Source organism: Erythrolamprus reginae, chromosome 2 (assembly GCF_031021105.1).
Source record: "Erythrolamprus reginae isolate rEryReg1 chromosome 2, rEryReg1.hap1, whole genome shotgun sequence".
NCBI lineage: Eukaryota > Metazoa > Chordata > Lepidosauria > Squamata > Dipsadidae > Erythrolamprus > Erythrolamprus reginae.
Window position 1 is genome coordinate 130,234,720 of NC_091951.1, and position 12,199 is coordinate 130,246,918.

Sequence of the window (12,199 nt, forward strand, 5' to 3'; positions counted from 1 at the left end):
AAAAAAAACATTAGACAACACATATACAAATGTGTAAATTTCTTATTATAGCATAAATTAATTGCATCTTTCCTTAATTGCCTGCTAGGAAGAATTTATTTAGAACAATTGTTTTTTTCTTTTGGTGTACCAACAGTATTTCTCAATAGTGCCCCCCCCCTGGGGGGGCATGGAGCGATGCTAGGGGGTGCAGGACCTCAGGGAATGTGCTTCCTTTTCCTGCAGGGAGAATGGTTTTTTGCACCAAACAATAGCGCACAGAACAGAGCAGGAGATATGGAGTGCAGATAAGAAACCCTTAAAAGGCAGTAGTAGTTTAAAAAGTAGTTAAAAAAGAGTCTGTACTATTTTGTTAGGGATGGTAAATTATGTTTCTGTTACAGATGAAGACATTATTTGCATAGCACAGACCAGTGGTTCCCAAACTTTTTCAGTCTACTGCCCCTTGGTGCTACAAAGTCATCCTCACTACCCACCCACTTCTTTCAAGTGGCCGTGGCTTGGTGGTCAGGTGACTGGGTGGACATGGCCAACTTGTAGAATGTGGTAAAATTCACTTAACAACACTCTTGCTTAGCAACCAAAATTTTGGGCTCAATAGTGGTCATAAGTCTTTCTTTCTTCCTTTCTTTCTTTCTTTCTTCCTTCCTTCTTATTCTTCCTTCCTTCTTATTTTTCCTTCCTTTCTTCCTTCTTCCTTTCTTTATTTTCCCTCCTTCCTTTCTTTTTCTGTATTCCTTCTATCCATCCATCCTTCTTTCTTTCTTTCCTTTCTTTCTGTCTGTCTGTTTTCTTTCCTACCATCTCTCTCTCTCTCTCTCTCTCTCTCTCTCTCTTTCTCTCTCCCTCTCTCTCTCTCTTTCCTCCCTTTCTCCTTTCTTTACATGTTTATTTTTACGTGAAAGGACCGCCCTTTGCTTGCAGCACCGCTGCAGTGTCCTTTTTCGTAAAAATAACAATGTTTATTTTTACGTGAAGACCTCCCTTTGAAGGAGCTGGGGAATCCCTCCCACGAAGAGATTCCAGGGGCATCAAAGCTCCGAACGACGAACACAACCCCGAACTTTGCCCGAAGTTTGGAAAAATTTTGGGTTCGTATTTGGCATACCGAACACCGCAAAATTCGGTACGGACCCGAATTGTGTGGGTTCAGTTCGCCTATCACTACTCATGACACCTCATATTTAGAACTTCCTTTGATTTCAACTTAAATTGCAATTGCAACTTTTCTTTCCTTTTCTGCTTAAAGCGGTTTGTCTAGATGTCATTTTGCTTTTTTATTTACTGTGTTGTTTATTTAAATCCAGAAAGCTGCTTATAGAAAACCACAAATGAGATTACTTGTATGTATGTATGTACATACATACATAAAGATAGACGTCTTGGCAAATACCCTATGATTGATAAACTTGAGCAGGGAATACAAGATAAATTCTATAGTAATAATATGATCATATTCTGGGATGCAAAAATTACTATGGAATTCCCTTGCTAAGTGCTCCTTTTCTGGCTTCTTTCACATGTAATCTTGTCCCAAACTGGATTGGTGTACCACCCATATTCTGCGATGATATCAGGCTTGCACAGATTTTTTCAATATAAGCTGAATCTTTGCTTCAAAAAATACTCTGGAGACAGTTTTCCAGTGTTTCCCCCAGAGATACAACGTGGGTTGTTTCCTATTGGTGAACTTCCTATCTTTCTGCTCTTCTGCATTACTACTCCCCCTGAAACCAAGGTACAACCATGGCAAACAAGTATGCCTTCGCAACATTATTTATTTATTTGTTGGTTGTTCAGTTGCTCTGAAGGCTGGCTGCTGCATAAATAGCTATTTTCTTTTCCTTTTACTGGAAAATCTAAAGAAGGAATGGAAATGATATGAGTGAAGTATCAGCTTACTTTTAGTTTTTATACCCACTCACTGGCAAGCTAGAGGAGACAAAGTCAACCAGCTGGCTTCCATGCCTAAGTCAGGACAAGAACTCACAGTCTCCTATTTTCCAACCTGGTGCCTTAACCATTAAACCAAACCGGCTCAAATGAACAAGGATACATGAATAGTAGAAGTAGCAGAATAATATTGCAAGGCGAATTAGAAATAAAAATGGTAACTGGGTGGTACAGCTCTCAGATATACTTAATGGAATAGCAGGAGCCAATATTTGTAATATCTGCTCCCAGGTGCCTAGACTAGAGGGAAGCACTTAAATAGGAAAGAGGTGAGCCTGAGAAGTTAAATAAGTCTCTCTGCTTTACTTACTGACTGACTGACTGATTGATTAGATTTGTATGCCGCCCCTCTCCGAGGATTCGGGGCGGCTCACAATATAGAAAACAATATACAATGTACAAATCTAAAAATCCAATAAATTTCACTAGAAAAAAACTTTAAAACTCTACTAACATTTTAATTATTCATTCCCATTCACACCGCAAAACGTACTATATTTGTCGGCCAGGGGACGAGGGTCTAATGGCCCCAAGCCTGGCGGCACAGATAGGTCTGTAAGCTTTTATGGAAGGCAAGGAAAATAGGGGCAGTACAAATCCCTGGGGGGAGCTGATTCCAGAGGGCCAGGGCCTCCACAGAGAAGGCTCTTCCCTAGGTCCCACCAAATGACATTGTCTAATTGACAGGACCTGGAAAAGGCCGCCTCTGTGGGACCTAACCGGTCGCTGGGATTCATGCAGCAGAAGGCGGTTTCGCAGGTATTCCGGCCCGATGCAATGTAGGGCTTTATAGGTCATAACCAACATTTTGAATTGAGTCCAGAAACCAATTGGCAACCAATGCAGACCGCAGAGTGTTGGAGAAATATGCGCATGTCTGGGCAAGCCCATGACTGCTCACATAGCTGCATTTTGCACAAATCTAGCCTGGATCCCTGAGAACTGTCTGATATTTTATGCTTGGAAACTCACAGAACTAAGAACTGACCCTCCAGCATATCAAAACGTACAGCTTGAGATTCAATGCCTCATTATTTAGATGCACAATTAAAGTCAGAATTATTGTCTCCATTGTAATTAGATGGTCTTTGAATTATTAAGGCCACGTACTGAGCTTGCAAGTACTTCACAAGAGCCATCATCATTTAAAATCATATTGTCGTCACCACCACCACTTTGTTGTAACCAATTACATACTAAATAGTTTTATTAAAATTCACATTTATGTCTTGCAGATCAAATAATTGTGGACCGGAAAGCAGAAACACAATGGGCTAATTTTTCAGAGGAGTGCCTCTAGAATCTTTGAATTAAATGTGGCAGAGCTCACAAGTAAAATAAATTTGGAGGCCTCACCTTCAATGGTATTTATGCCTAAGTTCAGGAGGAACATAATTCATGATCACTGAGAAGACCTCCTCAAGAGAGAATGGAATAGCAGGTCTTAGGGGGTCAGGATAAAAGACCAGCTGCGCACAGAGTAGTGAAACCAGTCCAGGCCTGACATCTTTACCTTCCATCCTGTCTAGGACAGTCAGTCATTTTCAAAAATATGAATACAGTGTTCCCTCGATTTTTGCAAGGGATGCGTTCCGAGACCGCCCGCGAAAGTTGAATTTCCGCGAAGTAGAGATGCGGAAGTAAATACACTATTTTTGGCTATGAACAGTGTCACAAGCCTTCCCTTAACACTTTAAACTCCTAAATTACAATTTCCCATTTCCTTAGCAACCATTTAGATTATTACTCACCATGTTTATTTATTAAAGTTTATTTAAAAAAATATTTATTAAAGGCAGATGAATATTTGGCGATGACATATGATGTCATCGGGCGGGAAAAACCGTGGTATAGGGAAAAAACCTGCGAAATATTTTTTAATTAATATTTTTGAAAAACCGTGGTATAGACTTTTCACAAAGTTTGAACCCGCAAAAATCGAGGGAACACTGTACCACAGTGGCAAAATGGCTACCTGATGAAATTTCCTAATAATGTTGGAGTAAGCTAATCGGTCAATAAAAACAGCTACTACCCCGTGCTGGAAAAAGGAGGGGGAAATCAAATAGACCATGATAAGGTAGTCAAAGTGAAATTCATTTCAGCAGCTCTTGCTGTTGACTAGCCACATAAATGTAGAGGCACTAAACAATAATAAAGGGAGCTCCTTAGGAGGCAAGAGATCATGTCCTTTCACATAGAGAGGTCACTGGAGCTTTGTGGGGCATCACTAAACTGTTCTCACACAAAAGTGCCTGGTCAAGGATGAACAGACAATCAATAAGTATTAAATGAAATATGTGGAGTAACATACACATCTGCTTGTGTAAACAAACTAGCCAGCTACATGTTGTGTTGACAGAGATGGTTACCAAGAGCTGATCCTTCCCACCCACCCCTATCCTATTAAGGATCAGCTCTGTCAGCATATAACAAGAGCAGAAATTACACACTTATCATCTCAAAGGAAAAGTGATAAATCTGTCATTATCCAAGAGCTTCAGCAGACACTAGATTTTTTATTTTTATGGATAACAAAATGAAACAGTTCAATCAAATCGGTATTTCGATTATAGGCAAACATAAAATACAATCTGGAAAAATTGCATCTACTTCAGTAATAGCATTGAAACATATAAAGCCTATAAAGTAATTAAAAACTGCAGTAGGACTGCAAATAGAATATATCATGTTTAAACAGTAAGGTCTTGCAATAAAAATTAATATCAAGGCTATGGACTAAAATCATGGGGGTGGGGCCGCTCTGAATGCCACCAAAAGGATATAAGAAAGATAAATATAGAAATAAGAGTTCCCAATAAGTTTATAAACACAACAGTTTAACATGAAGAGTTCAAAACATCTTTCTAAAAGTAACTAATGAGGCACCAAAGGGGGTGGGGACATAATTGGAGTTATAAGTAATTGCAGATTATATAAAGCATGTTTTAATGGTGAAATATTGCTCAATATATTGCTGCTAAATGGCTAAGATATTTTGTTGAGCATTAGGACTGAAGTAAATGAATGCTGTTATTTTTCAAACTTTTGTGTGTGTTTAATAAAACTGACAGGAGATCAGTTTTGGAGTCTGGAAGCTAACTAGTAAAATCGGTCTTGTCTGTTTGACCTATGAATCCTGACATCTGTTTAGAAGTCACTTCTCTTGGCTGCCTCTGAAGACTCAAGAACCTTTAAGCATCAGCAGACTCCTTTAGTATATTCACCCATCCGCATGCCTTCTGAATAGCTTTAGGATGCTTTTATATTACATAGCTTTGTCCTATTAATCTAGTTTCCAACTGTGCAACTGTTTGGATGCTTGAAGCCAACCAAAAGATCTACAGAATAAAATGTCTGAAAGATTTTGTTATAAACATCTTTTTTCCTTAAATTAATTTTTAGAACTACAGTAATTGTCAAAAACATTAGGCTTATATGCCACAGATGATGGTGGTTAAATGGTAATTATATGACAGTATAGTTATATGTAACGTTAGTAAAAGGCGTTTAGTATTAGTACAAAGAGAGGTTATCAATCTAAAGGCGGCCTTAGAGTCCATGTCTATTATTAAAAACAAAACATTGGAACTAATTATGATGGTTTGAACTATAAAGAGAATGCAAGGAAGGCTGCAAATATATACAGGTATAAGTAATTTATATTTAAGAATAGGAGATTATTCTGATTGCAAATTTTTTTTACTATGTATTTTATGTCATAGTAAGTTAACATTGCATTAAAACCCATCAATGTTCATTTGTGCTGATAAATTTGAACTAGGAAGAGAAATCATCTGGTAATTTACAATATAATTTTGCAGAATAGAAGAGAAAAAACCTGAGTTCAAAAATAGGTGTTTTATTCATTATTTTTTTCCATCAAGCCTTATAATGTGAATGGAAGGAATGACTTTTCAAAGCAGTACGTAACTTATATACCCATAAATCTTCTTAGTAGTAATGAAATTTCTCCATCACCGACAGTGTTTTAAAAATTTAGCTATCCATGTTCAATTCCAGTCTTTTTTGCTTGCAAAAAATAATTAAAAAATAAAATACTTGAAAAGGTTATACACACTTGGAATTATATAGCAGGTTTTTTTTTAAAAAAAAACCAGTCCACACAATCCGGTTTCACCAACAGAGAGCATGCTTAAAAAGAGATGGAACAATAGTAACAACCTGTTTTATCATTACTACTTGATCTAGTGCTTGACAGCAAGGAGACCAAACTTCTGTTTTATTCTCTTTTTGTATTTCTTCCCTTCAGTCCTCCTTGCAGAAATGTTTTGATTTTTGTGCCACTTCTCCAATGCAATTTTTGACACAAGAATGATAACAGCCCTGCATGCTGCATTCAGAATTTGATATCTTATGACAAAGCTGTGCAAAAGAAGCATAAAGCAGTGGCACAATTCATCCATTCTCATGACAGTCCTTAGATTGTACAGAGAGAAGAAAATTGGAACAAGACGCATCAGATCCTGAAATCATATACAATGAGGCTGCTTCTGTGGCATCCTTAAGATTCAAGAAACAACTTTCTTTGCCAAGAGATACCTTGAGCTACAAGACCTGAATAGAGAAATAGAGTTTGTTCTTTACACAGGCAAATATATTAAAAATATAGTCTACAATCCAATTACTCATTGCCAAAATACAGGTGATCTTTGATTTACAGCAGTTCATTTAGTGACCATTCAAAGTTACAACGGCACCGGAAAAAATGACTTATGACAGTTTTTCATATTTATGACCATTGCAACATTCCAATGGTCATGTAACCAAAATTCAGACCCTTGGCAACTGATTGTTGTAATGTCCGATGGTTACATGATAACTTTCTGCAACCTTATGGGCAAAGTCAATGGAGAAACTAGATTTACTTACCACTATGTTATTAACTCAACAACTGCAGTGATTCACTTAACAACTGTGGCAGGAAAGGTTGTAAAATTGCAAATGTTTCGCATGTTGGGCTCAATTATGATCATAAGTCAAGGACTAGGTGTATTTTCAGCACTGTATGTGCCACATTCAACAAACAATATAGTGTCAGATAATATTTTTTAACAGTTACCAACTTTATATTTTTTCACTTATATTTTATATTTTAACTGCATGACATCAATTGCACTGCAAGTAATAATTTATGGGTAGTAGAGAAAGAAAGATGAGTAAATGTGTGTGTGTGTGTGTGTGTGTGTGTGTGTGTGTATCAAAAAGGGGTGGTTCCCAACCCAATGTTTCTTCAGTCATTATGAAGCAACGTAATTAAATTGTATCTTGAATAGAAACCTTGAAGGTAGAATTTGCCCCAAATTTACCCTTTTCTCTATGTAAGCATAGAGCCAGCTTTCAGAGCAACAACAGTGGCACAGCCTAAGCCCCACAAAATTCTCTAACATTTAGCCTTCCTTCCTACTTGTCATCTATTAAATAAGAATCCAGACTCTTGCACTCCTATTGCTAGACCAAACTGTAGCTGCAGAAAAGGTGAGATTAAAATGCACCTAAAGAGCAGAAGAAACAGCTATACTTTTACTTGACAGTTTCTCTGACTGTTCTCAGCAGGACTGAAATTGGCTAGGAAGCAGAGAAAGTGCAGAATTGTAAAAGAGATATTTTAGGGAAACACTGGAGAAATATCTAAGAGAGTACACCTTTACTAGAAGTGCATTTGTGCCCAAGATAAATTTTGAACTATTGTAGCATGCTCAAGACAGGATTAAACGTTAGCCCAACTATGTGGTAAAACAGTGTTCCTGCTGTTGTGTAATTATCTGAGAGAGGTTCTGGGTGGAAAATGGAATATCTCTGCCCTCTGCCAACTTTTTTAAAAAGCTTCCATACTTGGAAATACGGTAGCTCTTTTATTATTTCAAGAGAGGAGCCATAGTCAACTTTGCTATTTCAGGAAGTTTAAAATGTGTGAGAAATTAAATAATTAAATTGGTTCTATGAATTAAAATTAAGAAATTAAGGATTAATATTAATAATAATAATAATAATAATAATAATAATAATAATAATAATTAGATTTGTATGCCACCCCTCTCCGAAAACTTGAGGCGGCTCACAACAATAATAAACAATGTACAAATCCAATATTTAAAAACACAATTTAAAAAACCCTTATAATAAAATAATCACACAACCCAATCAAATCATACATAAACCAAAATAGTTAGGGGAGGTGTCAATTTCCCCATGCTTGGGGGCAAAGGTGAGTTTTCAACAACTTACGAAAGGTGAGGAGGGTGGGGGCAGGTCTGATCTCCAGGGAGAGTTGGTTCCAAAGGACCGAGGCCGCAACAGAGAAGGCTCTTCTCCTGGGCCCCATCAGGCGACATTGCTTAGTCGACGGGACCCAGAACTTTTCTATAGTTTTGTTTGGTATAGACATAATAATGACTACTTGAATACCAGAGTGCCAGCATTTGAAATATATTATCTCTTTTCCACAATCTGGACCAAAATATTTTCTTTGGTAGATTATTAAATATCATCATCATCCACCAGCGGAGGCTCCCATATGGACAAACTCCTCCCTCACACGACTCTCTAAAGACAAGAAAGCAAATTTTGCTGGTCTCTGTCTGGCAAAGATGGCGAAAAAACTTAATGTTTATATAGCCAACGGATCCTGGGCTGGAGATTATCCTGGCAAGATCACCTTTATGGCAGGGTCCAAAACCAGCATTATTTATTATATTATTTATTATTATTATTATTAAATAATAATAATAATAATAATAATAATAATAATAATAATAATAATAAATAAATAATAATAATAATAATTGATTATATTCTAATCTCTATGGATTTATTACATTATGTAAAAAATTTTGAAGTCCTTCCTTACTTGGAAAGCAATCATCTACCTTTATGTATATACATGAAGTCTCTAATCAGGCAGATGCCCCTTGCAGACCAATTTATCCTTGCAATTTCTCCAGCAGGCCCAACAAGATGTAGAGTCAAATGGTCCCAACAACTGAACCAAAAGGTGAAAAAAGCTCTATCAGAGGATAATCTTCAAAAACTTCGCTCAGCCTTTATCACAGCCAACCCTTCCCAAAACGTACTAGAATCATATACAAGTATAATCCATAAACTTCAACCAATTCTAGTATATGATCGAAACTTTTCAGCTAAGAGGCCCTATACTACCTCGAAACAATGGTTTGACAAGGACTGTGTGGAAGCCAAGAAAGCTCTCACCTTGGCTTATAAGCGGTACAAAGGTGAGACTGGGAACGGCAACAAAACAAGCCTAAACCATCTTGTTACCCTCAAAAAACAGTATAAGAAACTAATTGCCCTTAAGAAGAGACAAGATGAAAGGTCCTCCTGTGAACAGCTTATTGGGGCTGCAAAGCAAAAGAACTCCTCTCTATTCTGGCATTTAATAGCCAGACACTCAGATAAAATACATACTCCATTAGACGTTCCTATACCTACTAACACCTGGGAACTTTACTTTCAGAGCATGTACGAAGATCCATCTAAAGAAAGTATAAGATCTACAAAGAAGGATTTGCCAAATTGGCCTCCAGTCTCAGAGTCTGAAATTAAATTGCTCATTGGCCAACTCAGGTCAGGCAAAGCCCCGGGAGCTGACTCGGTTACCTCAGAAATATTGAAGAATAACTTGGAGTGGTGGACACCAGTTTTGGCAGCGCTATTCATGTATATTGATTCTACTGGCTACGTCCCAGAGGATTGGGGTTTGGCAATCGTAATCCCAATTTTTAAGAGGGGGAAAAGAGATGACCCTGCCAATTATAGACCAATAAGTCTATTAAATATAATTAGTAAACTTTACGCCAAACACCTACAAGGCAAGCTAAAGGAGTGGCTGGATTCTGAGAATCTGATCACTGAAGAGCAAGCCGGCTTTAGAGAGGGAAGGGGCACTATTGATTAGTGCTTAGTCCTCCGCCATCTTAGAGAAAAATACATCTCAAATAGTCCTGTATCACTATATGCTAGATTTATAGAGCTCAAGGCAGCCTTTGATTCAGTAACTAGGACTAAATTATGGGAGAAGTTGGAAGCTGCCTCCATTGATCAAAGGCTTCTTCATTTACTATGTGCCCTACATACCAAGACGTCCCTCAAGGTGAGGTGTAATATGCAAGGGTCCCTCTCAAAGCCAGTTAAAACTGAAAGAGGGGTTAAACAGGGGTGCATCCTGCCCCCCCTACTTTTCAACTTTTATATAAATGATATGGCAAAATGGTTGAACAAACCAAATCACCCCCCCCCCCCAAATAGGCGACCGAAACATCGTCCTTTTGCTCTATGCAGATGACGCTGTGATCCTCTCCAGGACACCAGTAGGCCTTAAAAGAGCCTTGCGAGCCCTTCTTCAGTACTGTAATAACAATAACCTGAGTATAAATTATGAAAAAACAAAGATCATGGCCTTTGCAAAAAGGCCAAAAATTTACTCATGGTATCTTGATGGGCACAAAATAGAGCAGGTAACCACCTTTAAATACCTGGGGGTGGTCTTTCAGGCCAATGGCTCAAGGAAAGCACATGGAGAATATGCAGCTGCCTTGGGCCAAAGATCAGCGAGCGCCATTCTCAATTTTTTCCTCACAAAGGGAGGTTATTATGTTCCTGCTGCTATCAAGCTTTTTAAGGCCAAGTCGCTAGCTCAGCTTCTTTATGGTTCCTTGCTTGGACCGCCAGCTTCAGCTTTACACTTTACACCACTAGAATTACTTCAATCCAAATTTATTACAGTAATTCTCCAGATGCCACGTTGCGTCTCAAACGTACTTCTGCGCCTGGAGACTGGACTAATAAAAGTCGAAGCAAGAATCTGTATAGCGTCCTTAAATATGTGGTTAAAGCTTAATTTTTTTCCGCAAGGTCTTGCTCCGTTAATCCTTCACGATGAATTTTCCTCCTCATGGATTAAGGCCATTGAGTTCAATCTTCACAAATTAGGCTTCTCCCCAGATTTAATACTGAAGATGAACTATGATCTAGCAGGATAGACCTTACGACAAAGGGTGGAGGACATCAAGACGCAGGAGGACTTGGGTAGAGCTCCGCTGTTTCTGGCCCCAGATGCCACTAGATATGTTGTGGTTCCTGCAAGATACCTGGGACAGCTAGAGTCAGCAAGCCATCGAAAGGCATTTGCTCTTGTACGGTGCCATGCACTTCCATCCACCATTTTGTATGGCAAGTACAAGGGAACTGCAACCACTGAAAGATTTCACCCTTGTGGCTCAGGAGAGGTAGAGACTAAAGGACACATGCTCCTGAGATGTTCCTTTTACACTGACATTAGGAGAAAGCATATTCTACCACTTATTGAGGGATATCCTGGCTGCTCGGACGTTGCCTATCTCCGGTGGTTGCTTGGGCATGAGCAGGCCAGGATTACGGCACAGATGGCCAGATTCTGCGCAGCAGCAGTGGGGATTCGTCGCAAATGTGTGCCTTCATAGCAAGATATGTACATCTCTTGTATAGTTACAATGGGTCAATCTTGGTTGCTCAGCCAAAAGTCCTGTTTCCTGTTCTTTTTCCTTTTAATTATTATTAATATTATATTGATGGTCTTTGACCATAAATAAAATTTTACTTGTGTGTGGTCCATCAAGTGGAGATGCGAAACATCTCTTTACTTTAGAAATAATAATATTACAAGCCTGCCTTTGTCTTACATATCAGACATACATTATAACTTATAAATACATTAAACTATCACAGAGCTTACTACATCAGTCTCAGTGAATCAGCAGAAAGAGCAGAGAGAGAAAATCATGCTTTCTGGCGCCCTCTTATGGCAATTTGCAACACTACCTCTTAAAGCTATAGTACTTCAATGCAGACAAACATTCATTGTTAGCTTGTTTATATATTGCAAACCCAACTGTTTGGTACGTAATACAGTGGTCCCTCACTTTTCACGGGGGATGCGTTCCGAGACCGCCCGCAAAAGTCGAATTTCCGCGAAGTAGAGATGCGGAAGTAAATACAGTGGAACCTCAAGATACGAACCTAATTGGTTCCAGGGGGAGGTTCGTAACACGAAAGGTTCGTAAGACGAAACATTGTTTCCCATAGGAAACAATGTAAAGTCAATTAATCCGTGCAACCAAAAAAACCCCCCGCAAAAAAACCGCTGCCGCCCAGCTGTGACCTTTTAAAACAGCCGCGCGGCTTTCCAGCAGCCTCTGAACGCCAAACGCGGAAGTTTGGGTTTGGCGTT

General features: G+C 38.6%; 1 protein-coding gene across 3 annotated transcripts in view; it reads right to left on the minus strand.

The window, feature by feature from the left end:
- The window catches only part of TENM2 (teneurin transmembrane protein 2), a 1,054,259-nt gene that overhangs the window by 254,113 nt on the left and 787,947 nt on the right, over nucleotides 1-12,199 (minus strand). The gene's annotated exons all lie outside the window — the stretch shown is intronic.